Raw genomic sequence first — 6,368 nt, 5'->3', positions numbered from 1 at the left:
TCAGGTAGTGTTGCGACTTTTTGGATTCGCCCACTCTGTCAAAGAGACGTAATTCATGTTTTGGCCTAGAAACTTTTTTAAATATCGAAAACGGATCATTGATCAGGGAAAAAAAATATCATGGATCAGGAAAAAATCATTTTCCTCGGCCCTCCCCCAAGGCCAAAACATTTCTCCTGAGGCTTAAAAAATTCTCTTAGGCCCTCCCCCCCGACGACCGGCCCTCCCCCGCCGGTAAATATCGTAGCCTACAGTCCCTTAGGCCTGTGTACCAGCAGGAAGGTCATACAGCCCGGTGTTTAGGAACATAGACGGATCGAGGAAGCGACCCGAGGAGCATCTTCTGTCGGAAGGCTCAGCAGCCGCTTCTAATAACAACCACAACTGTTAGACTCTGCACAGTTTTACTGTTCAAGACTTAGGTAGCCTGTGTTCTGTTATTCATTATTGTACCATCTACAATAAATCATCATCTAATCGCCGATCCTGATCCCAAGCTTTATTGACCATCTTTAATACAACCATTAGAACTAAAACACAACGCAACGACCAGAGAATCCTACAAAGTTAAATAAATAGGCTACTCTTCATGCCTATTTGTGACACAGCATTTAACATGATATTGGCTGACTACCGTATGCGACACATAGGGGGAGCCGCAGGCTTGTCCAGTAGGCTGTCTGAATATTAGCCTATATCCATTTTTTAAGTTAGTTTCAGTATCCTGTCTCCAGGGTTTCCAAGTTTACAGTTATTCAATGTAACCTGTTACTTTCTTAATGTGGTTGGTCACTGTTACTTAACCTATTATAAATGCTATAGGCAAAACACTAACAGAGGATGCAGTAAAATGATATTCAAAACATAGATCTGTTTAATTAACTGTCTCCGAGGTGACTTAGTACAGTTATGATAGGCCTATGTATGTTGCCTACATAGCCTACAAAACAAATTCCGAGTTTTCCATAAATAAATCAACTACTGACTCACTCAACCCCTAAATATGTGGAAAACCCATGTCCATCCTACAATGAGCATACCTTGCAACGCCTTAATTAAACAGTGCCTCGATATAATAGGCTAAGTAAGCAAAGCTAAAATGATAAAATGTGATAAATAGACTGTTTGTCGTATGTAGGCCTACCTCGTCCGTTTGATTTGAAGGAGAGTGCATTTCCCACTATCGGATAAGTCGGACTTAGTCCTGGTATGGGCGCGAGCTGTTTCCATTTGCGTTGGTAACTGCTGAGCCATAAATAGGCCAAGCCAGTAAGTATACTTAATATAACAACATAAACAATGGACACATGTACCAATTCCCTAGTGTCCACTGGCATTATTGGTAGCTGACTGCAAGATTTGCTTTGGACTGGACCTCTCCAGCGCTGCTGTGCATCACTAGATGAGAGAGCTCTAAACCAGGTCTCACGCCTCCGTGCCCTGCTCCGGGATGCACCTTGCATTCAAATTAGGGGATAGACTCAAATGCTGTCTGTGAAGGGTAAGCAAACCACTGAAGAATGTCACACCCCATATGCTTTTCAGTAAGTATACTCTACTTCCAGTGAGGCTATTTGCATGACATTTTCAACAGACATTGGTATTAACTCATGTAATTCACACTTATAAAAGAAGTCCATAAATTAAGTTATGTGCAATAAAGTGGATTGACACAGGAAAAAAGTATTGCAAGATGAGCGTGCATAGAGGCCATGGCGGTGGAGTGCATTACCTATGATTTTCTTTGTAACAATTGTACCTGCTGCCTCCAAGTCTTTCTGGAGCTTTCTCCAAGTGGTCCTTGGTTTTTGGCCATTCTTTACATTCTTTACAGATTCTCTGAAGACCAACTCTTAAAGCCCATCTTTTTTTCTCTCACGTCTGCAGCTCTCTCCAAGGCCATCTGCCTTAAGTAGAGATTGAGTTTAGGACATGGACAGAATCTCCCATGCAGGCTAGAGCAGTTTTAGTCCACCAGCACGAAAAGACAAGCACTATATGATTGAAAAAAAATGAAAAACAAAGGTTCTGTGTCATCTTTGTGGGGCTACATGTGTCTCGGTAATCTATGACACAAAATCACTGAAATAAAAAAAAAAAATCCGGAAAAAAAAAAAATCAGACTAAACCTATATGACCGTGCTTCGCTGCGCGGCAGTCATATTGGAGGAAATTTGCTCGTCAAGTGTCACTGTTTCCATTGAATGCAGGGTTGCCAACTCTCACGCATCTGGCGTGACACTCACGCTTTCAGCACCACTCTCACACTCTCACGCACACGCAAGAAATGTCACGCCAAATTCATTCATTTTTTTTTGCAATCCGTTCATTTTTTGTTGATGACTAGACTAGACCACAGCATTGTTTCTAAATAACAGGAGACGAGTTTAAGGCATACATATATAGCTTTAGACCAACAGCAGGTGGGTCTAATATCTGCCTACAACGTTCTCAGTGCAGTTTTCTGTTGATTCGCTGACTATTTTAATCCGGTCCGCGGCACCTTCACAGAACACGTTGCTATTTAGACCTATGAGGCAGACGGACGCAAAGTGTGGTCGCCCATTCTTCTCTGTTGAACTACTCACAAAGTAGGATAGCCTAGTCATCACACAGATATCACATTAAATAACTTTTGCTCGTCTTTTATACGGTGCTATAGCCGCTATTTGCTGTGATAAATGGTTCGCGAGAAAATTAACTTTCAAGAAATAATCATATTACTCTACAGCTCTGCGCTCATCTCAATATATATATGTGGAATATCTCACAAACTTTTCGTTCAACTACATGACAAACCATAAACCAGAATAAACAGCAAAGCTTACCTAACACAAAGGTGTAATGCAATCCCCTGTACAATAAGCCGTTCCAGAGTAAAATGGTAGCACATTTCTAGGCCTATATGGTTTTCAAACTTTGGGCTTTAAGTGTCTTAAAACTAAGCTGTGCTTAAATACCTATATATCTGTAAATATTAAAATCAGAGGATATACAGCTCATGGCTAAGAGTTTGTCTGTGTAGCCATAGTCTCAGGGATTAAAGTGAAAAAAAAATCATTTGACTGAACTTTTTTCAGGCCATAAGTCATACGTTGTTCATATCTACCTATAGAGATAGCACCCCTTTTGCGGTCGCGACCTATTGGTTTTTAATGTACAAAAAGATGCAAACAGCAAAGTAAAGGGAGTATTCGCCTTATTCATACGGCGGCCATTGTTTAAACCAAAACAAGGCTACAGGGTACACTTACTATATAATTAATGCCACCTACAGGTGAATACATAGAACATAACAATCCTATGGTTTGTGTACCCTGTAGCCTCGTTTTAGCCGCCAATGGCCGCCATGTGAATAAGGCGAATTGAGTGTTCTTGATTGAGATTGAGTTTTCCTGATGAACAAAAATATATTTTAGTACCTTTTCTGACCATTGCTGATTAGCCATTGCTGTTCTTTTCTACTGCAGCAATATTGTAGAAAGGCTTTAACACACTCTTATTTAATTACTTCAGGCCAAAAGTGTTTAAAGGGGAGATTTTTTTCTTGTTAATATGCAGTTCAACACCAAGTAAAATCTATAAAATCACGTTTGCAAGACTTCCCATTTCCTCATCAAAGTAACGAATCAGAACATTCTAGATATTGTTCATATTTCCATTTGTTGCCTCATCCGCATTTAATGAAAACATGGTAATTTTGAGTTTTACAGACAACTCAGTTTTCCAATGAGCAGTCTCTCAGTCTGTGTGTGCTCATGCAGGAGGTCTGCGCATTTGATAACGACAATCTGGAGACGGTGCTTTTGTCTTCAGCAACAGATTGTATAAGGTTGAGAAGAGGTTGCGATATGGTGAGGGACAGGTCGTGTTGCGCTATGAAAGAACATGCGTAGCCTACTTTCTAAACGTAAAAACGGTCAGCCATAGATAAACGTAGCCTACCTCTGTCGTGGTGGCTAGTTGCACCAGGTAGGGAAGATGTCCTGAAGTGCACGAACGTTAACCTTATGGCGAGCTTCTGATTGGTGGCGTGCTAAAACGTTTTCCTATTGCATCCATAAACAATTTTCTTGCAGCGAACCGCGCAAAAGCAAACCCCTGGCACTTTAATTTCTTTACACCATGGCTTGTTAGTTCTCCCCTGTTTCCAACAGCTGCCCATCTCCATTTATTTTTTAACTTTTGACACCTGCCTTGCCTTCCTTTAGCAACAACGCATCCATGACAGCTAGTGGCCTTGCCAAATAGACGCACACAAATCATGACGCTAATATGCCAGGTTCTGGTAGGCCTACTGGTTATGGTTTTGTGCTATAAACTAATAATATTTTATAGCAAAGTTTTAAGTTGACTATTTTAATTGTATGGTTATTTTTTGTCAACATACACTCACAACCTACTGTCGTTAAAAGTGAGGCCTAAGCAAAATAGGCTACAAGGCTGTCTGTGCGTCACAAACAGACTGACCCCCTTACTCAACAGTTCGCGATGATGACAGTGATATTATTATTTTTTTTATGCTAACACGCTCAGTCAAAACCTTCCGTCGCAAATTGTGAAAAACATTGTTGTACATGTCATAACAGACGGGATAATAAATTGCATAGGCTACGGTTTATATTGCGTCGCTTTACACATAATGTTAGTTGCATTGGTTAAAAACTGTAACAATAATAGTAGCCTACATCGGGTGGCATAGCAGGCTATCTGTTCAAGTCATAGCTGACACCCAAAATGAATGACCTCCCCTGACAAGAGTTCGCGATAGTAAGAAATTGTCTGACATTGATGCACGGAAAGAACACAGCCTACTGTACGCTTCTTCTCCGAATTCGCACATAGAGCTCACAATATCATATCCCAAAAAGTTAAACGGATTGGCCAACCTCATCAGCTGTCTCTAATGTGTCACTATAATCCAACTTTTAGACCGTTATAGTCCTCCATACATGTTCTTTTTTTTTTTAAGCAAACGCCCGAGACAAGTGTGTTTAGCTACAACATAAACAAAGCGAAACTCATAGGCTATCTTCTTGAGCGGTCACTGATTGAGACACAGAAAGTTCTCAAGAACACTATTAGGTCTTTAAACATTTACCATCACACACATTAATTCATCGGACCTAATATTTGTAGTTGCCTTAAAAAAGGAAAAGCAAAGGTGATAGTCCCCCCCTCCTATTTTTTTTCTCATCGGATCTGCATCGATCTCAAATATGACATTTCAAAAATCAAATTGACGGAAATCCGTCCTACGACGGAGAACTTTAATCCTTGCATAGTTTTTATTTTCACAAACTGTAAGCATGCATGTATTTAAGTGTCTTAAAAAAGTGCGCTTAAATTGGGCAATGCATAATTTCATAACAGGCCAAATAGAAAATAAATGTTAAATATAGCCTAGATATAATATTAAAATTAGATGATATAGGCTAGTATAGAGTTAGATAAAGTTGAATGGCTCCAGAACTCACACCAGTGGATTGTGTCTAAAGGAGCCACACCACTTTTATGACACTAGCTGTTCTGTTGTCCTTTAGTTTTGTTGCTACTGGGCATGAAGGGCAGGCCAATTATGAGTTCTGTCCAACATTGATGGTATAGGTTTAGAAAAAAAGTCAGCACATTTTAATCATATCGCAATAATACCAATGACTGTGATCATTTTAGTCATGTTTTTTCATCAAATGTTCATACTGTATCTCTAGTGGCTGGTAAAAAGTTGAGTGGCTAGCCACAATGGTAGGTGGAAAAAAATATTGTATTTCCATCCCTGATACATACGTACACTCATACACACATTCATATTTGTAAGTCTCAATCTGTCCATTTCTTTCCACAAAACTCACCAGAAGTCATCATTTAAGGGTTTTTTTTTTTTTTTTTTTAAATCTACCGGGGAGGCATGCCCCCAGACCCCCCTAGAATTGCTGAGCTACTACCTTTTTTAGGTGGGCAGGATGGCCCTTTTCATGACTGTGCCCAGGGGCGCAGTGGCTCATAATCCTTCCATGCCACAATCCTTCCAAACACTGGTCTTGTTTTCAAGTGCAATCAATAAATTAATTGTACATTTTGAAGAAACTTTTCCATTCTAATAGTTTTTTTTACATAGGCCTAAATCAGGGATTATACATAGCAAAAGAGAGGGGACAGACATTTTTTAAATTAGGTTTAAGGAAAACTTTAACGCACACGCACTATGACTTCACAAAATCTCACTCCAACCAAACACCCAAGGTTGGCAACCCTGCCATTGAAATAACAGGATTTTTATAAGCCTTCTTATTAGTCGACAGACTCCACATATTCTCCATTAGGTAGCAGTATGCTTTGGACCTACATCTCATTACAGGACACCTATT

This window comes from Alosa pseudoharengus, unplaced genomic scaffold (assembly GCF_046254945.1).
Source record: "Alosa pseudoharengus isolate Yale_2024_CS ecotype anadromous, Long Island Sound unplaced genomic scaffold, YU_APseudo_1.1 YU_APseudo_1.1_scf_2, whole genome shotgun sequence".
NCBI classification, from domain to species: domain Eukaryota; kingdom Metazoa; phylum Chordata; class Actinopteri; order Clupeiformes; family Clupeidae; genus Alosa; species Alosa pseudoharengus.
This window is presented reverse-complemented; position numbering follows the sequence as displayed.